Consider the following 21,311-nt stretch of genomic DNA (forward strand, 5'->3'; position numbering starts at 1 on the left):
ATCACCTTCCAGGTTGTTTAATCTCACCTGGCAAGTTTTCCTTCATCAAGTAAGTTGAAAATTGTATGGAATCTGGAGACAGCTCTGGGTGACACGAGTAGAATTCTGATATACTTTCTTCATTAACTGCTCATACCCCAGAAATGAGAATAATGCCTCTCTTCCTGGGGAGTCTTTTAACTGAAAAACCTATCTTAATTGAATGCACACATCAGTTAACTATCTTCGGATTCACAAAGCATTAATGCTCCATTTTCACAGAGTGTCTTCTCTTGGCGTGTGGAAAGGCTGGGACTCTCAGGGCTCTGCTTACGGGAATGTGAGATTCAGCAGGAATGTGGAGGGGACAGGAGAGAAGAAGCAAACTTATTAACGACTCATCTTCACAACCAAACGAGTGTTCTGGGGCTGAGCAGCAAACACAGCAAATGATGCTGCCCATGCAAAACTGACATCCTCCCATCTCCACTCTCAGTCAGTTGCAAGGGAATCAACAAATAATGCCATTCTGCCCTCTGAATACCATTTAAGCAGGCTTCAAATGTGCCTACTGGGGCAAGCCGAGGCGTGCAAATAGAGCCTTGTGGTTGTAAAAGGATGGTATAATGATGAAAGGAGAGGGGAAGAAGACTAATTGTAGAATTCTCTCCTGAAATAATTGGCCTGTTAGAAGTCCACTTTCTTTCTCTTTCAAGAGCCAAAAGACCTAAGCAAGGGTTTGAGATGTGACCCCAAAAGAATCTTGCCAAGCTGCCACCCACAGCAGGGCAAGTTGCTCTGGAAAAGCACCCAGATTAACTGCTCTTCTGTGTCAGGATAAGCAGCTCCTGGAAGAAGAATTAGACCAGCTGTGCCTCTAACTGAGCAGGTAGCCCGTTACAATCAGAAGGATGTGGGCTTAGGTGTTTCTGATGAAGAAGATGGGGGACCAGCATAGTGGTACAGGGGGTTAAGCTTTCATCTACAGAGCCAGCATCTTATATGGGTGCTGTTTGGAGTTCTTCTGATCTTCTGATTAGCTTCCTGCTAATGTGTTTGGGTAAGCAGCAGAGGATGGCCCAAGTCGTTGGGCCCTTGCAAACACATGAGAGACCTGGAAGAAACTCCTGGCTTCATCCTTCCCAGCACTGGCCATTGTGGCCATCTGGGGGGTGAACCAGTGGATGGAAGATCTCTCTCTGTAACTCTGCCTTTCAAAAAATAAATATTGGCCGGCGCTGCGGCTCACTTGGCTAATCCTCTGCCTGCCGCGCGGGCACCCTGGGTTCTAGTCCCGGTTGGGGCACCGGATTCTGTCCCGGTTGCTCCTCTTCCAGTCCAGCTCTCTGCTGTGGCCCGGAAAGGCAGTGGAGGATGGCCCAAGTGCTTGGGCCCTGCACCCACATGGGAGACCAGGAGAAGCACCTGGCTCCTGGCTTCAGATTGGCGCAATGCACTGGCCATAGTGGCCATTTTGGGGGTGAACCAATGGAAAGGAAGACCTTTCTCTCTGTCTCTCTCTCTCTCTCTCTAACTCTCCCTGTCAAAAAAATATTATAAGGAGAGAAGATGTCAGGTAAAATTAGAATTATAATACATATAAGCATATTTAAACTCATTGCATGTGAAATTATTTGGGTTGTATCAAAATTTTTCAATGTTATGAAAATATTGGAAACCACCTGGAAGATCTATTTCCCAAAACGTGCAACACCATCTCTTTAGATATCCTACTATTGCTTTGGAAATAAACTAAAAATTTGATAGTGTTCCCCCTGGCCAAGATTCTAAAACCAAGAATAACTGTAATTCCATAAGCAGAGAAAGAGATTTCCAACTCAAGTCCTTGCCTTGGGACTTTGGTGTTCAAGACAAGATACCAGATCAGGTTTTTGAATCCCAGACCACACACTACACTGAAATCCACACTCGGTAGAAAAACAGTGTGAAAGCAGTACTCCAGTACACCTTCTAGCAATGCCATTAGTTATGACACAAGGCAATAAACTGCCATAGAGTTTAGGGTTTGGGGAAAACAAATAATGCTATTATATGAGGGAGATAAACATATACTGGATAACAGCAGTTATGAGTTTCCGTTATGTCACAGCAGTATTTTCCTGGCTGTGGGATTTAGTAAATCAACAAAGGAGGTTGGGCATGCCAATTCCCTGTTTCATTAGCCTGCCAGCATATTTAGAGGTCTACGCAAGGTACACAACTCTCCCTGTCTGTGCTCAAATAGAGGTGCCGTAGATGTGTCCCAACCTGAGGATTAAATTCCCTTTCCTTCTGATGACATCAACATCGACACTTTATAGAGAACTTCTTTTATAGTCAGCAATCTGGGGCACTGGATTTTATTTCCCTCTGGACAATGAGATTGTGGTTAGCATAACAGTAGTGGATCTAACATCAATCCTCTGTCAAAAATCATTTTACGAAGGCCAGAGAGACAATGGGCAGAAAGGAGATGTACCCAGTTGCAGATGTAGAAACATTGAAAGGGAAACTAAAATCGATTCTGTAAACAGCAGAAGTGAAAGCACTGTTGGCGTCATTAAGCACCTACCATTTTAATATTCAAACAATAGGATATTTACTGAAATGTCAGATCAATTCTTAAAGGAGAGCTATTCCCAGTGGGGTTTATTTGTGGTCCTCTGTCCAACATCCATTAGACAGGGTCCCTGTCTAGTAGAGTGGGCTCAAATAAATGGTAAGAGAGGAAATAGATTCCATTCTCTCTGTTTACTTTATTACTATTGATTTCTGAATTCCCTCCAATCTATTTCCTAACTGGGCAGATAATATACATTTAGTACCAAAGGTAATTATCCAAAATGAATCTAGTTTGCAGCTGGGTGATAAAAAAAAAAGGAGAGAACATTAATAGATTAAATACTTATGCATTAAAAAGTATGGTTGATTGTATTTATATATATATATACACACACACAAGAGCTTTAATATGCTTACTTTATAGCTACATACAATATCCTTGGCTAATTGTGAGTTCATGTGTATACCTGAGCATATTTTATAGCATTATCCTATAATGCAAATACCAAAATAATAAAAACAAAATAATTTCCAATTTTTTAAAAGTCTACCTCCTACAAAAAGAAACTATTTAGAATAACTTTTAAAATCTTCAAAAAGGTTTAAATATTTTAGTTACTCAGAAATTATGAGTTTTAAAGCATCAAAGTAAATAAGTAGAACAAAGAGTATATATGACTATAAAATTATATATAAAACAACTTTAGTATCTACTAACAGTAAATAAATAAATATAGCAAATCTATACTGAGGGAGATTATGTGGCCCTTTTAACATTGTGTTTATGGAGAAGTTTTAATGCATGGGAAAATGTTTATTAGACTATATGAACAAATCATATAGAACTGTGCATGTAAACTCATACACAGTATAACCACAAGTATGAAAAATGTTCATATGTATTTGTAATGCATAGAAAAACATGAAATAAATATATGAAAATTATCAGTGGTTATCTCTAGGTCACAGGTATTAGGTGATTTTAACTTTTTGAATTCTAGCCAGTTTTTCTCTGTATTTTCTTTAATTAGCACATGTAACAGAGAGATGGACAGGAAGACAAGTTGGGTGGTATGGAAGGTTTCAAATATGTTTTGTTCAGATCTGAAGGCTCTCGCATGTCAGGGACCCCTGTGCTGGCTCCTCTTTGGACAGCTGCCCATTCGCAAGCTGGTTAACTTTCCTAAGAGTTCTGCCAGATGCATCCAAATGTCATTCAGGGATCATCATATTTCTAAAGGCATATGAGGCCGGTGCCGCGGCTCACTAGGCTAATTCTCTGCCTGCAGCTCCGGCACCGCGGGTTCTAGTCCCGGTCAGGGCGCTGGATTCTGTCCCAGTTGCTCTTCTTCAGTCCAACTCTCTGCTGTGGCCCAGAAAGGCAGTGGAGGATGGCCCAAGTGCTTAGGCCCTGCACCTGCATGGGAGACCAGGAGGAAGCACCTGGCTCCTGGCTTCAGATTGGTGCAGCATGTGGGCTGTAGCGGCCATTTGGGGGCTGAACCAACGGAAGGAAGACTTTGTCTCTCTCTCTCTCTCTCTCTTACTGTCTAACTGCCTGTCGAAAAATAAGTAAATAAAGGCATATGGTTATATAAATATTGAAGGGGTTTAGAAAGCAGCACAATGGAGTTAAGAGGGTGACTTCTGGAGTCAGACTATCTGGCTTCCCCACTTGCTATTTGAGTAGCTCTGCAAACGACTTCTCTATGCCTCAGTTTCCTTACTGGTACAATCAGGATAATAAAACACCTCACGGAGATGTTAGAAGACCAAATATGCAGTAATTTGTAAAATACTCAGAACAGTACAATACATAAGTACATAAAATTTATGTTAAATGAATACATAAAATTTTGTGTTCTATTAGAAAAATGCTATAAATGAAGAAATGGGCACAAATGCATATGTGTAAAACATGTGTAAACTTTTATATAAGTTCATCTAGGGTAGGAGCATAATTTTCTGTTGAATTTAAGCTGGTACTCAGGATCCTAATGATTTTAGATGGTTTTTCTGTATGTGACAAAGATCTATGCATTCATGCATTTCTAATCCAGAATGATGATGATGGTGCCGACGGTCAGTGGAACAGTCACTGTAGGCCGGGACTATTTGCAGTGTTTTTTTCACTACTCTGTATTTAGATTCTAAATATCTCAAGAATAAGATAAGAAACTAAACAGGCATTCAATCAGTGTTCACTAAATGGAAAAAAAGAATGAGTGAATGGTTTCACCACAGGTCCACTAAACTGTCTAAATATGGCATATTTCCACAAATGGGCCTTTCCCTTTTATTAAGAATCAAGGTTGAATTATCAATTTCCTCTGACTCTAAAACTTTTTACTGTTACAGCATAGAAACAATGAGACGGCAATATCAATATCAAAGGGGCACATAAATGAAAAAAAAATTATTCCTAGAAAAAAATCACAGTTCAACACTTGAACATCTTTAAGGATCTTTTTCTTAGGGAATCCATAGGATGAAGGAAATCACTGGAAACAGAGATACCAAGACAACAGCACAGACACCAAGGAGCAGAAACAGACAGTTTTTCTTGCTGCTTCTGTGGCTTTTCTCCTACCAGGTAGAGCGTGACGAGAGAATGTTAAAGAAGCTGAAATCAAGGATGATACTTGAATAAGAACAGTTTATAAAAGGGTGAATTTTCTGTAGTAAATTTTATTATGGAGTGAGGGAGGAAAACAACTGCTTTTAGGTACTACTCATTGTTGTGTATTCATTTCAAAATTCTTCACACATCTAATTTTTAGATTTATAGTGTTAACTTTTAGCCTTTTGTGGAGGTCTTGGCTCCAACACAGCAAAAAAGAAGTGAAATGTCCCACGGTTGTAAAATCTTGATAAGTTCTCCGTGTCACTTTTTTCAAATGTGGAACTGCTCAAACCACACAGATAATTATAGATGACCAGATTGTAACTGTTTTATTGCTTCTTTTTCCCCATAAATTTTAATTTTGGAAAGTTAAGTGAAAAATGTGGTTTCAATTTCCTACAAATTGCACACAATTTGGTTTTAACAAGAAAATAGAAAGAAAGGGTATGTTCTTTAAAGTGAATTATGAACTAGAGTTTGTTTTCGCTCGCTCAACACTGCAAGAATAATAAAGCACAAAATTTAGAAAAGATGCCTTACAAAATGGAAATCATGAACTGTAGTAAGAAAAGCATAAAGTAATTTTTTATCTAAACATGGTGTAAGCAATCTAACAGGATAATACAATTGAGCCACTCTTTCTCCCTCTGGTGAAGCAAGTGAAAGTTATAAAGAAAAGAATGAAAGGAAACAGGAGTAGAAGCCAACAATCGTAATGCATGTATAACAGGAAATCTCTTAATAAGAAAAGGCTGTGCACATCCCCATCTTACTCTTTCCAAAAGTGCCACCAATAACAAAAGAACCATTAAAAACAATTAATATTGAAATCATTTAAACAGACACCTAGAAACAGAACCAAAGACAGAAACTCTTAAAAGGATGTTTGTTGGAAAGAAATTACAACCTTCTGCTGGATTCCAGCTTTAGTCTTAAGAGTTAGACCAGCATGCTTCCTCTATCCAAAGTAGTGGTCTGCTACAAGGAGCATGTTAAAGACAGGAAACCCAGGAAGTGTCTTTAACCCTCCAAACCACCAGTTGGAAAGTAAACAATGAAATCAATGAACCGGCTGGTTTTTCTACTTTGTGTCAAACTTTGAGTTCAATGAATTCTTATTCCTTCAACTGACACTGCTTTCCCCTTATTAGTCATGTACATGTACATGTATGTGTACTTGTTGGGTGAAATAAGTATTTCAGGTAATAAACTTTTCCCTCAATATTATCAATCTCCATTAATCAAACAATCCATTTTTTATGTTACTTAGTAGAACCACCATAGCTTTCTCAAATTTTACTACCAAAGACAACTGCAAAGTGCACCTGTACTGTGCAGTCTACAAACAAAGCTGTTGCAGACCACATGTTAACATGAGTACTGGTAACTTGTCTTCTCCCTGTGTTTTCTTTTCTTCTCAAAGATAATTCAAAAAGGTCTGGTAACAGTGAACTGAAAGGTTTATTTTGTTGCAAAAAATTTTGAAATTTATGTAGTTTTTTCATAATACACATTTTCCACAAATTTGTAAAAGTATCCTTGTGTAGTATTTGCTAATATTTTTTTCTAACAAGGGTTGCAAGGATAGGGTGCCTCTGACTGTTAGAACACTAAGTTCTGGCTTATAAAGGCCCAGCTATAAACTGGGACTTGGCAAACCTGAAGTATTACTCATTGCCTAATAATCCCATTAGTCAAAACTGCAAACTTCTGGTCAGCTGCATATTTTAAATATTACTGTATAAAGCCTTAGCAGAAGTTCAACATCCCAAATGTCCTTTGAAGGCATCACAATTAAGACAAGGTGATTTACTCACTTGAAATATAAAAAGCTGACTTTTCCCACCCAAATGTCAATAAATCTGTGGTGTTGCTGAAAGGCCATCCCTACCTGGAACAATCAAGTTATGTATCCCTCAGGCGATGACTTTTCATTGAACTCTGACCTGACTGACCACAGCGTTCATGTGTATCTCAGGTCCAACTGCTCAAGTAACAATGAAGTCTGACCCCAATAATGGTACCATAGAATGGGAGGATTTCATAGCAAAATGCTCAAAAACTTCAATAATCTAAGAATCCACAGGTGGATGTCTTCAAAGGCAAGCGAACGAGCAGAGTCATTCATAAATCTAGGCTGGATGTCTTTCACTCATTCATTTATTCTTGCAACTTTTATCCATGAAAGCCCTTGAAACCCATGCTTCCCACTTTGGGCAGCCTTGGTTCCAAATCTGTAACATCAGATCGAAAGTGCCTTCCTGACAAGGACTCCCAAATATTTGATGCATAATTATAAGCACTTCAGTTCTCTCTAAGAAAAAGTTTCTGGTTGACATTGGATAGTTTTAGGAAACTCTTACTGCAATGCACTCATTTTCCTTACTTGAAGTTGATACCAATTTCAGGATTTTCCAAAGCAAGATGAATAAAATACAAATATGTTAAATATGTTCAAGTCTCCCAGGGGGTGTAGATGGGGGAGGAGTAAACAGGCAGACAAATCATGAGCTTGGGGAATCACTTCTGGAATATGATAGCACGTATTCTGAGAGGTAAAAATACAGAGATGGGTGGGCAGGGTAGTTTTTCATATAGTTTCTTACAATATATAATTTATTATGAACCGGCCGGCGCTGCAGCTCACTAGGCTAATCCTCTGCCTTGCGGCGCCAGCACACCGGGTTCTAGTCCCGGTCGGGGCGCCGGATTCTGTCCCGGTTGCCCCTCTTCCAGGCCAGCTCTCTGCTGTGGCCAGGGAGTGCAGTGGAGGATGGCCCAAGTGCTTGGGCCCTGCACCCCATAGGAGACCAGGATAAGTACCTGGCTCCTGCCATCAGATCAACGCGGTGCGCCGGCCGCTGCGGCCATTGGAGGGTGAACCAACGGCAAAGGAAGACCTGTCTCTCTGTCTGTCTCTCTCTCTCACTGTCCACTCTGCCTGTCAAAAAAAAAATAAAATAAAATAAAATAAAAAATAAAAAAAAAATAAAAAAAATTTCTTATGAACCAATGTTTTGTTGAATTCTTCAGTATAAAGACCACCCATGGCCCATTTTTAAGAGGATGGAATTCTGTAATAAAGGAGAAAACAGAAAACTGGAATTCAAAGTAATCTTTCCAATTCTAATCCTCCCAAGCTAAACATCCTTCTTAGTTCTCCAGTTTATCTTAGAGTTCAGACTGGGACATTCTCTTGCCCCATTTTGTTCCCCAGCCGTGCCTTCTGCTTATCCCTCTCCCCTCCATCGCTCTCGTACCCTCCACCTCCTGCCAAGTATCTAGTTCTCCACAAGCACTGCATCGCTCTGATCATATGCCAACACAGCCTGCCCTCTGCACTTGCTGCGTGCCTGCCTCCTATGTGTATTCCCAGTGCTCTGCACCACACCTTGCACATAGTTGGGATTCAAAGAAAGGCAGGGAACGCAGTTTCAGAGAATAACAAAATCGGTTCTACTTTAGGAAGTTCATTTTATTTTTAACCCCCTATTTGCTGAGATTAATTAGCTGAAGGTCAAAGCAAAGGAAGAACAGGCATTGTGAGAGCAACTTGAGGTATTTAATGGACTTGGAATTCCCACAGAATTTTTTTTTTTTAAAAAAGGCTGAAACCCATAAGGGATTGAGTGCAAAGCCACATTTCTCAGCTGAGCATGCAGACAATGGCAACAGAGCAAGGGAGGATGGGGTAGGTGTGCTTGGTACAAAGTAGTTGCCATGGGGCCACCACCTGCAGTGCCAGCATCCCCTATGGAATTCGGTTCAAGACCTGGCTGCACCACTTCCAATCCAGCTCTCTACTATAGTCTGGGAAAGCAGTTGAAGATGGCCCAAGTCCTTGGGCCCCTCTACCCACATGGGAGACCTGGAAGTAGCTCCTGGCTTTGGATTGGCGCAGCTCTAGCCATTGCGGCCATCTGGGGAGTGAAGCAGCAGAGAGAAGACCTCTGTCTCTCTCTCTGCCTCTGGCTCTAACTCTGCCTTTCAAATAAGTAAGTAAATGTTTTTTAAAAAGTAGTTGCCATGTTGTATGCTGGATAATCTATGTGAAGACTAATAAGGGAGTTGGGAATGGGGTCTATCAGAGGTGAACCCAATCCCCTATATTCAAATTACAGCTTGGTAAAAGGTCACCTAAAAATCCCCTACCATTCTAAATGAAAAGTTTTGAGATAAAAGGTGGTTTTCCTACTCAAAAAGAAGAAAAGCGAGGCATGAAATCAGAGCTTTTTTTAAGGCTCTTTTCCCAAAATGTCTAACCTGGCCAAAGTGTCTGTATTACTTTAACAGCCTGAAGAGCTTAACAGCAAACCTTCCTAAGTTTTGGAGTTGGCCCTCAGTCCTGACTTATTAAGTGTGTTGGGTCTTGAAGATGGGTTCAAACCACTGTGTCATGGTTGTGCCTCTTGGATCCAGGGCTGTCATTCTGGCAGGCTCTTTCCCTCTGGCCAAATCTCAACCACAGTTAAACTTTCCCAGCCTCTGGAGACAAAATGCTTGGGCTGCCTTCTGACCAAGTGTGAGTTTTTTTGGATTTTTCTTGTTGTTTCTGTTTATGAGATAGGGTATAAAGTCTTTCCCAGGATAATCAGTCATCTTGTTCAGTGACCTCAGGCAGAAGGAGACAAAACTGGGAGATTTTAGATCAATGGTTTGTTTTGAAAAATCACTGAACTCTGTTGGGACAAATTTGATTGGTTTTATTCCCCCCCTCCCTTTTTATTGAATGACTTACTCATTCTTCAAGAATGACTTAGAATATTTTACTTGAGTTCATTCCTAATTAAAAATAACCTCTTCAAGTGTAAACATAATGGTTTTCTAATTCCTTTTTTTATTCACACATCATCCATCAATCTGTCCACTGGACAACTGTCAGTGGAGTTTTTACTCTGTGCCAGGCATTGTGCTTATGATGCCCAGCATGCAAACTCAATCCTTTCAGTTGTCTCTTTTTTCATTCCTCCCTATTTGTTAAGTAAGGAATAGGCAAATGATTTAACTAAATAATGAAGAGGGCAAGTCCAAACAGGAGAAACATTCTGCGCAGTGAAAAGCTTATATGAAAGGCAAAGAGAGGAGAAAGACACATAGAGAAAGATAGCTTCCATATGCTTGTTTTCTCCCCAAATGGCTGCAACAGCCAGATCTGAGCCAGGCTCAAGCCAGAGCCTGGAACTCCATCCTGGTCTCCCATATGGATGGCAAGGGCCCAAGTACTTGGAACATCTTCTGCTGTCTTCCCAGGCACATTAGAAGGAAGCTGCTTTAGAAGAGGAGCAGTCGGGACTTGAACTGGTGCTCCAATATAGGATGCTGACTTCACAAGGAGTAGCTTAACCAGTTGTGCCATGATGTTGATCCCAGTTTAAGTTATTTATATGCATATTATGGTTTGTACATAGATACCAATTTAGGAAAATCTTCCACCAATTTAAAAGGGGGGCATTTACGGCATTAGTATCTGGGGCCTTGAAGTTGAGGTCCTGAATCTGAAAGACAAAGTTGTTCTGACTTTTCTGTAAAAACCTGATTCCTGACCCAGGTGCTCAGAAAAGAAGATAAAGTACGTTCTTTCTGGATATTCTAAACTCTTCATGGGCTGAGCCAGGAGCTTGTGTCTTCTGGCTGCAGTGAAGCAATGCTTTCCTCATTGATTCCCAGATGTCAGTGGGGTGGTATAGATGGCAAGGAAGCAGGAAGAGGCCTCAGTAGCATCCGGGGCTATAGATGGCATGTGTTACACAGATGCATCCTCTGTCTTCTAAAGGGTAGATGCCATGTGTGCCGGGAAACCCTCTGTAATCAGTAAAATACCACCCTTCTGCTGCTTTCTCCTGCCTGCAAATGTTTATGGCCTCCCTTCCACTGCATCAAGGCCAACTTCTGCCCCTCATTAAACAGTCACTGAGGAAAGTATGAGATTAATTGAAATTTAAGCAAATCAGATCTGTTAGACTATAATTTCCAAGAGGGTAAAGAGATTGCTCAACTTGTACATGGTGTCTCTGGTAACTAAGATATGGAAGATTATTATCAATAAATGATCAGGGCACAGTGCAACATTTCCATTCCCTTTGTGCCTAAATACTGAGGATCGTTTATACATATACTCAGGAGCACGGACCCTGAAGCCAGTCTGCCTTGTGTTCAGAACCTGACTGCTTGTTTCTAGTTGTACGACCTTGACCTTGAACAAATTCTGAACCCCTCCTGACACAGACTTTCCCTCCACAAGTGGAGATAGCAATATTACTCATCTCACAGGTTTTTATTCTTTTTCCTGATTTAGTTGTGCTTTATAAAATGTTTATTAATACACAGAAAACAGAGTTCATGTATCTCATAGGTACAATTCTAAGATAATAACATTAGATGTCCAAAGTTATGTTGAATGCTGAAAACAGTGTATGGCATTGACTAAATGCCTTGTAAATTTTAGCAGCAATAGCTTATGTTATTATTGATGAGAATCGGGGAATGCATTCATTGAACAAACATTATTTGAGCATCTGTTCTAGGCCAGGCATAGAGGTAAGGTCCTAGAAATACATGGATGAATCAAACAGAAGTAGACTCTCAGATAATCACTTCACAGATTGAGAACTATTTGAAATCCTTAATAATAAGGACTATCATTTTGTATCCTTACTATGTGCCATTTAAAATGTGTTAAAGGCTTTATTCATATTATCTATTTCAGTCATCACAACAAACTAGTAAAAAAAAAAATTTGCCTATTTACCCCATTATTCAGATAATAAGGTAGAGGTTTACACAGCAAGCTAACCTGTACAAGGTCTAAGAGCAAAGTCTTGACTCTATCCCCTCATTCTTTCAACATCTACTGGGTACTGCTGCTACACGGCTCTGAGCTGATGAGAGAGAACTAAACACATGTGAAAATCACAGTGAAAGCCAAAGGTTTGTTTTTCAAATATCAGCCTGTCTCAAATTAAAATAATTACACAACAAATAGGTTATCTATGATATGACGTTCCTGAGTTTTGGACAACAACCAACAGAACAACCTAGTGTTCATTTTGACAATCTGTAGGCCAACAAGGGAGAAACATGCATTTTAGAATAATTCAAATGCCTCTGCCATTTATAAACAATCAATGATTTTAAACAATATGAACTCTTAGGAAAGTAATCTTAATGTTCTTTTTAATTCGGGCACTATACAAGCTAATAACCATTGTTGCAGTTAACTGCTTACTGGTTTCTTGCCACTTTCCTTTCATTATAAGATATTAACAGACAGAAGCAAATTATACAATATATATTTATTCAAGCTGAGATGACTTGACATCATTTATTACAGTTGTGCTTCCCCAACATTGCCTGGTTATTCTCTTAAAACTAAAATTTCTTTAGCTCCAAACTGACTTAGCATACTCCCTGCAGTGATACACTTGCTAATCATGACTCAAAATGTGGAGCTAGAAGAGGCTGAGATAATATGTTGTCACTCCCATATTTATCACCACATTTCCTGAATCATCCAGCTTCGTAATGATGATTTCTTTCCATTCTTTGCACTGTTTGGCAACCACATGTTTTGTGAATACCTAAGAACACTTATAAATATTCCCTTCCCTTGCAACCAATAAATCTTTAAAATTAAAAGACAAAGTTAAAATGACTTCTGTACTTCCCCAACGTCTCTACTAAATGTACCATACATCTCACAATTTCAATATTCACAGTTTAAGGAGCAGTGATGACTTTCAATCTTGCTGTGTGGATAAAGAAGGAGGGGTGTGCTTTGCAGTTTATTGAAAGCTATTTTGGGAGTTAAGTCTTGATGGCTACCTGTCTTATTCTTTCTGCTTCTCCATCCTTTCTCCTCCATCCACATTTATTGACACCTGGCATTAGCCTCTTATTCCACAGAACTTCGTTTTTCTTTTAGAATCAGAATTGGAGAGACAAATATTATAGAAACAACAATTTCAAGGATCTAGTGCAATGACATGGATCAATGCTTATTGAAATTTCAGGAAGCCTGATCTGCTGAGAACATAGTTAGCTGGTATGGCTCATATTTCTAGATAATGATCACAGAGTGGCTGGGGGATGGGTTAGGAAGAGGGAAGCTTCTGGCAAATGATAGCATGGCTTTCACTCTGGGGAAAGCCACAGATGCTTGGAAACAAAAACATGTTTACCTAGAGGAAGCTGTGCAGGTTCAATGTGCTCTCCATCATATACTGTACTAATTCTAATATATAAATGGCTACTTACAGCAGCCCTCCTGCCCCCTATTAAACTCTACCGAATTGCCCCTCTTATTTCTTTAATGCTTTTACCAATCTGGCAATTATTGACCTCTTAACTTGTGTATTGCCTTCTCCCTCTTACTAGAATATAGGTGTCTTGTGGGAAAAAACCTCACCTTTCTGGGTCACAGAATGTAGAAGATGCATGGAAAGTAGATATTCCAAGTATTTTATTAAAAATTGGAATTTGCATATTGCTTCACCCAACTCTTAAAAAAATAGCCTCAGAGCAAAATAGCCATGTTTTCTCATGCCTACTTATAGCAGACAATCTCCATTTCTTCAGCACTGACATACAGTCTGCCATCTCCAGGACTGACTGTGGTGATAGTATATTGCCAAGTTTCGCTTGCCATGTGAGGCCTTACACATTACACAAGAATTTATAAATTCATGGTTATGGTTATCACTAATCAGAAGTTCATGATTTATGAACATGAATTTCCAAGTTTCGGGTTATATTTAAAGATTTTGCTCAAGAACAACACCCTTGCCTAATCTAAACCTTGTACTTAACACTTAAAGCAAGGCCCTGTAGAAGCAGAAGCCAACATTTTCCCTGGTCCAAAGCAGCATAAATGTATTGTTTTCAATTTGGTGACTTAACAAGGAGTACAACAGACACATGCGTCTTCAGTCGAGGCAGGAATTCCTCCCAAACAAGGGAATCTATTACAGAAGATGGAGATCTGTTTGTTCCCTAAATGAACCACGCAACATAGGAACTGTCATTAGCTACTATAATGCAACGAAGAACTTATAAAACCAGAGCCAGAGTGTTATTAAGACCAGGCACGACGGATTTAAGGCAATATAGATTTCTGAGCTATTTATTTATTTATTATTATTATTGCGGGTCCCACTCTCCCTGCCGCAACAATTCTAGCTCTGCAGGACCCATGTAACAAGGCGATAGTATCTGAGAAATAATGAGCGAAGGAATGCTGTTCTTTCTTTCAGAGCCATCTCAGGTGCGATCTTATACCGTAAAGGACTGGATCAATACTCCCAGCAGCAAGCCGCTCGATACCCCCTGAATTATTGCTTCATTTTTCTTCTTATTATAGATGAGTTGTGTTATTATTTTCCCCAAATCGATATTTTACAACCTTTTTTATCCGTTTCTCCATAAATTTTGTGATTACTTTAAACTGGGAATTCCGGTACACTAAATAAGATGCAGTATCTGAAAGGGACGGAATGTACTGACATGTTTTTGTTTTTGTTTTACTCTTTTAGACACAATGCCTTTTTTAAAGGCACATCATAATCAATAGCCAAAGAAAAATGTTCAGGGAGAAAAGTTTAACATAATCTTGTTCTCGCAAAATAAAAATAGAAATCCTATAAAATATCAACGGCCCAAATAGCAAAAAGTTGAAAAAACACAAAAAGAGGCACAATTGATAAATACTTTGCATTTGAAATTTCATTCTTAATGCTGTTTCTCCCCTCCAGTTAAAGGGCCAAAGCAATTCCTTTAAACTGTTTCTCACAAAGGAGATAACTCCATGCACCTTGGAGAGATTTAATTGTCTTCTGTAGCTGTCTCCTGCTAAGTGTTTAAAACATCAGCAAATCAAATCATGTAAACTCATATCCTGTTCTGTGTCAGTTTGCTCCAAGCCTGATTATTTAGATGTTAACATCAGCAGTGCCTACACTTAACGCAAGAGATGGGGAATATACTCCCCTCCGCGAGTTCCAGGATGACTTGAGTTAATTCTATGCTTCCTATGAAATAATGTGTGGTACTTGGCAAAGAATGCTCAGTGGTAACTAAATAATCATTACAGTGCAGCCAGTGGTAATTACATGGTAATTCACATTAACTTTATAATAAGCACTGTATTTTTCGCTATATCCATCTGAGAATGAGGCAGAATCATAGCCTTTCATTTCTTTTTAGTGCCACCCAAAATAAAAATAAAGTAAAATCACTTTAAAGGCAGACGGACAAGGAATATAATCCTGGTGAGTTAAGCTAAAGACTGCATTAAAGAAATACTTAAATCTATTAGGTCTAATTAGACATGACATCCCAGAATTTACAAACAGCAGTTCTAATAAACTCATTAAAAATTTTTGGTGGTTTCTTTAGAAAATGGGAGAATATTATATTATAGGCTGTTATATTACATTAAGGTTTTATAATTTTATATGGGCTCTTCTCTTTTTATGTAAAAGCCTACAGAACTTTATAAGAATATTTCTGATTAAATCAATGAGTCTTAAACAACAATGTGCTTCTTGTAATATGTACTTAATAATGCAATAAACTATTCTAAGTAGTTTAGAATAAAACAGGATGCACTTTATTCTGATTGGCCGAAAGATTTCTGGGCTAGAAGGTCTCAATTCCTTATACCACTGCAGTGCACAATTTGCATGTGACTCTCCATTTGCATACGTATTATTTAATTTTGCAATTATGGGGTCCTGAAAGCACCTTTCATTTACCACCTGGACCCTTAGGAGGAATCACACGATGAATGCATCATGTGTAAGAATATCAAGAAGTAAGTATTCAGAGGAAAAGAAAGCAATGGGAAAATCTTTAATTGAATACTTACATTATTGGCTTAGATTAGATCTGGTTTCAAGTAAGCTACTCTTCATTAGTTGCTGTTGGAAGTATGGAATGAAAATATTTGACTTTTTACTCACTACACTTACCATCAATGGACAACTGCCACTTTTGACTTTCTACTGACAAGTAAGTGTCCTAAAAAAAATCCATTTTTATTTGAATTCTAACACAAGCCCCAAATGAGACTGAGAGTAGAAATCCTTCACACAATCTCACTTTTTTTTTTCATGAATTGGGAATATGTCGCTGATGCAGTGATATGCTCTGCACTTCTGACCACAGTACAAGTCTGGCAACAATTCACATGCTCATTGTCAGCCAGTCAGCTGCCTCTTGGGCTTCAAACAGTAACCAAAGGCCTCACTAAGCCAGACACACCACAAAGCTCTCTTCCCAGGCAACTTGTAATCTTGTCCCTGATTAGCATCATCTTGCAAGTATCTCTCTCTGGTTGACCCTGCTAATTTTGTCTCCAAACCTACTAAATGGAAGATCACTAACTGTGGCAAAGGCTATGGCCTCCTATTTCTTCCAGGACCACCAAAGGACTGAGATTTAAAGGCACAATGGAGGGTCACAGATGCCCTTTGACTAAAATAGAGCATAATAGCAGGTGTCCATGGGTGGCAGATGATGAGAGTGCAGTGGGGGATGCTGTAAGAGTATTACAAAAGCATGTGGAAAAACAGAATCATGAGTAAAGTTTCTTTTGGTGCAAAATTTTTTTTTTAATTCCTGCATATGAGAGGTCTTAAAAATTAGGAGAAATGCTTATTATGAAAAATGATGCATGAATTTCAAAAACTTTTTGCACCATAATAACCTGCTTTTAAATTCACAAACTTTTTGAAGTACCTTGTATGTTCAAGTGGACCCAACCAAGTCCCTCTCAGTTTGGACATTGGGAAAAGGACCCTTCAGTCCCCATGAGGTCTCCCAACAACATACTGGGCTCTGACAGATGCCCTGATCTTATGCTGAGCTTGCACAAAAAGAATGAAAGAAATGCTCTTAATTTTCATGAATTCACTTTACCATTGGAAAAATGGCACTTGGCTCTTCTGTGGGACTTTGATTTACTCAGAGATGAAGAAAGACTTCTTTCATCAACAGAAAGGCAAAGATGTAAACAGATCAGAACAATAATGTCTGTGCTACTCATTTTGTAAACAGATCATATATTGGAAGGCCTTCATACTACCTCAACCTTTCCTTGAGAATTTACTCAGAGATCAGTGATCTTACAGAATTAAAGAGCCTATCAAATTACTATCATAATGTTGTTTAGATGATCTTCATACACATTCATAAAATTGATGTCTTTGTATATTTGTATATTTGAGAACTCTCCCACAAAATAATTAGTAAATCTGTGTATATATGGTTTGTTCTGATTCTGAATGCAAATTAATCCTACATTGGTTTGGGAAAGGCTCTTTTACTATCTGAGCCTCAGGTGCCTCCTCTATTAAATGCTGGAATTGGTACAGGCTCTCAGACTTTTCCATTTCTATACATCAGATTTACAGGCACCTATTCTCTTGAAGCATTTTTGATACGATTCTCCATTAACAGAGCACCTACTATATGCCATGCACTATGCTAAATTTCTCACATACAGTATCTTTACAAATCTTCAAAGCAATCCTAGGAGATACTATCTCTATTTTACAGATGAGGAAATGCAATCTCAGACTGTTTAGAAAACTAGCAAGAGGGGCTGACGCTGTGGCTCAGCGGGTTAATGCCCTGGCTTGAAGCACCAGCATCCCATATGGGTGCTGGTTCGAAACCCAGCTGCTCCACTTCCGATCTAGCTCTCTGCTATGGCCTGGGAAAGCAGTAGAATATGGCCCAAGTCCTTGGATCCCTGCACCTACATGAGAAACCCAGAAAAAGCTCCTGGCTGCTGGCTCCAGATCGGTGCAGCTCTGGCTGTTGTGGCCAACTGGGGAATAAACCATCAGATGGAAGACCTCTCTCTCTCTCTCTCTCTCTCTCTCCCTCCCTCCCTCCCTCCCTCTCCTCTCTGTGTAATTATGACTTTCAAATAAATAAATCTTTAAAAAATAAAAATAGTAAAATAGCAAGAAATTGGGCATTATTCATACTGGGCTCTTTCTTGATTTAGAATATCTACAATCACACAGTTTCTGTTTAATTAAATGAACCTAAGTAAAATACACTTAGTGTAGAGACAAGCTTTTAATAGGACAAAAAGGAAAAAAAAAAAAGGAATCTGGTATAAATACCCTACCATTAGCTTAGTGACTTTATCCAGGTCTTTAAAACAGCTTCAAAGAGTACAATTTGGCTAAACAGGTTATCTTTAAGGTTCACATTCCATAAGCTTAAGATCACATTTTACAGTCATTCCTTCATACATTTTTCCATCCAATGATGTGAATACTGTTTATTGCAACCTGTTGTGCACTAGGCACTGAGAATACAGTGGTGAACAATGCAGACAAGGACCTTGTCTTCATGAAACTTACAGTCTAGTGAGAGGTCCAGGTTATACACAAGTAAATTAGAAAAGTAAGGCTGGTACTGCGGCATAGCCGGTTAAGTCTCCATTGCAAGCATCTTGTATGGGCACCAGATCGAGTCCTGGCTGCTCCACTTCTGACCCAGCTCCTTGCTTAACACATTTGGGAAGCAGCAGGTGATGGTCCAAGTATTTGGATTGCTGCCACCCACATAGGGAACCTGGCTAGAGTTCCTGGCTCCTGGCTTTGGCCCAGCCATTGCAGCCATTTAGGGAGTGAACCACAGGGAAGCTCGCTCGCACTCTCTCTCTCTCTCTCTCTCTCTCTCTCTCTAACTCTGGCTTTCAAATAAATAATACATATTTTTAAAAATAAGAAAATAACCCAGATCGTGTCAGCTGATGCTAAGTGCAGAGAATGGAATGAAAGTGGTGCATGCAATCAAATTGTGAATCCTGGGGAGTCAGCCGAAGCATCTGCAAATCCCTATTCTCATTAATGAATTATATCCATAGAAAATTAAAACTTGGAGTCAAACTACTGCAAGTCCATTTCATAGATAGAAAAATCTGGGCTATTCAAAGGTATAATCACTTACTTGAATGAATATAAATCTGACATCAGATCCATCGCTAAATGATCCAAATTTTCCTAAGAGAACAGTTTACCTTTTCTCAATCTCATTCTTAACACCTGAAACTGAGGATAAAAAGCCCTGTTCTTCCTACCAGACAGAGAACAAAACAGAGTGAATAAATGGCAAGGTATTGGTCAACCATACAACTACAGTGAAGTAAATTATTTATGCAGACATAAGATTTAGATGAGACACACAGTGGATTAATAGCCAGGTCTTTACCCTGGCACCAACATAAAACTTCTCACAAGTCATAATATATTTTTTTTTTACTTTGGTGTTAGTAACTTTAGTAAGTGAAATTTCTAAGACTTTAGATGATCCTGCTATCTCTTCTGAGCTAACCAGTGCACTGTTTCATTTTTCCAGTGTTAGTAAAACTGGAGCTACACAGCTCATTCAAAATGGATTCTTCAGATACAATCCTTCACCCAAATGTTCCAACAACCTCAGGGAGTAGTCTTGGCCTCAGTGACTATTTTAAACAACAGTTAAAACTGAAAGGAAATGGTGCACGTGTGTAGAATGACAGGGAAGGTCATATTCCGTGCAGATATTTAAATGTGAATATATTTTTGGCATTAAACAAAGATCTAAATTAACTCCATATTGACTAGGAGTTGGTGCTTCCTGAAGCTAACCACCAAGGCTGATCCCAGGTGGTTCTGCCCAGCAGGTTAAGCCTCCCATCCATGATGTAAAGAAGTTAACCACAGTTGATGTTAACAGGAAAACGATGAACAATTACATGTGTGAGGTCAAAGAGCAGTGGGTGTGAGGCGAAGTCTGCTCTGTTGTTCCTGCCTGTAATGTATTGAGTCCCAGCTCTGTCTTCCTCTCACCATTGCGATAGTGCAGGAAATCTGAAACCCGTTATTAACAGGATGGGTTCAACTTGTACTTTCAGTTGCCCAAGATGAAGCCTACTTACAAGGGTGAACATCCCTTATTTCAGTCAAAAACATTATGTAGGTGCTGGTATGGTGGCATCGTGGGTTAAGCTACCGCCTGTGATGCCAGCATCCCAAATGGGCGCTGAATTGTGTCCCAGCAGCTCCACTTCCAATCCAGCTACATTCTAATATGCCTGAGAAAACAGCAGAGGATGGATCAAGTGCTTGGGCCCCTGCACCCATGTGGGAGACCTGGAAGAAGCTCCTGGCTCCGCCCCGGCATTTGCTGCCATTCGGGGAGTAAACCAACAGATGGAACATCTTTCTCTATTTCCACTATGTTCCAAATCCTGGCTCCTCCACTTACTGACTAAACCCAGAGAAAGTTCCCTTCTCCTTTTTAAATTTTCTTGTCTTAAAATTGGCTAATAGGCCAGCGCTGTGGCTCAATAGGCTAATCCTCCACCTTGCGGTGCCAGCACACCGGGTTCTAGTCCCGGTCGGGGTGCCGGATTCTGTCCTGGTTGCCCCTCTTCCAGGCCAGCTCTCTTCTGTGGCCAGGGAGTGCAGTGGAGGATGGCCCAGGTGCTTGGGCCCTGCACCCCATGGGAGACCAGGAGAAGCACCTGGCTCCTGCCTTCCGATCAGCGCGGTGTGCCGGCAGCAGCGAGCTGGCTGCGGCAGCCGTTGGAGGGTGAACCAACGGCAAAGGAAGACCTTTCTCTCTCTCTCTCTCACTGTCCACTCTGCCTGTCAAAAAAAAAAAAAAAAAAAGGCTAATAATAGAGCCTGCTTTACTAAGATTTTGGAGGGTCAGGCAGGGGGTGTTGGGATGGATGATTTACATTTCAGTAACATAGGAAAAAAGTCGAAAGAACAGAGAGAGTTAGGGTGGGGGAAAAGTGTGTAATAGGAGAGAACAGCAGGATGAATCTCCACCAAGGATGTTGAAAAATCAGAGAATCAGTGACAGAAGAGTTCAGCACTCATCAGGAGACACCACTCTCCTGGGAAGAGGATGGAGGGACCTATATTACTTATTAATTGTGATAATTTTGGATTTAGGGTTCATATATGGTTAAGGGTTTTAAATGAGTTTCTTTTTTTTTTTTTTTTTTTTTTTTTTTTTTTTTTTTTTTTGACAGGCAGAGTGGACAGTGAGAGAGAGAGACAGAGAGAAAGGTCTTCCTTTGCCGTTGGTTCACCCTCCAATGGCCGCCGCAGCCAGCTCGCCGCGGCCGGCGCACCGT

General features: G+C 39.8%; 1 protein-coding gene and 1 long non-coding RNA gene across 26 annotated transcripts in view; one reads left to right on the forward strand and one right to left on the reverse strand.

Moving 5' to 3' along the window:
• Window positions 1–21,311, reverse strand: part of EBF1 (EBF transcription factor 1) — a 412,032-nt gene that overhangs the window by 53,487 nt on the left and 337,234 nt on the right. The gene's annotated exons all lie outside the window — the stretch shown is intronic.
• The window catches only part of LOC127490703 (uncharacterized), a 120,712-nt gene that overhangs the window by 40,856 nt on the left and 58,545 nt on the right, over window positions 1–21,311 (forward strand). For 16 of the 18 annotated variants that reach the window (XR_011389871.1, XR_011389874.1, XR_011389875.1 and 13 more), the window contains one exon: window positions 1–20,477. This exon is cut by the window's left edge. The exons of the other annotated variants lie outside the window; for them this stretch is intronic. This is a non-coding gene — a long non-coding RNA (uncharacterized lncRNA). Of the gene's footprint in view, window positions 20,478–21,311 lie in introns of those variants that run through there. 18 annotated transcript variants of the gene reach the window in all.

This window comes from Oryctolagus cuniculus, chromosome 6, assembly GCF_964237555.1.
Source record: "Oryctolagus cuniculus chromosome 6, mOryCun1.1, whole genome shotgun sequence".
NCBI lineage: Eukaryota > Metazoa > Chordata > Mammalia > Lagomorpha > Leporidae > Oryctolagus > Oryctolagus cuniculus.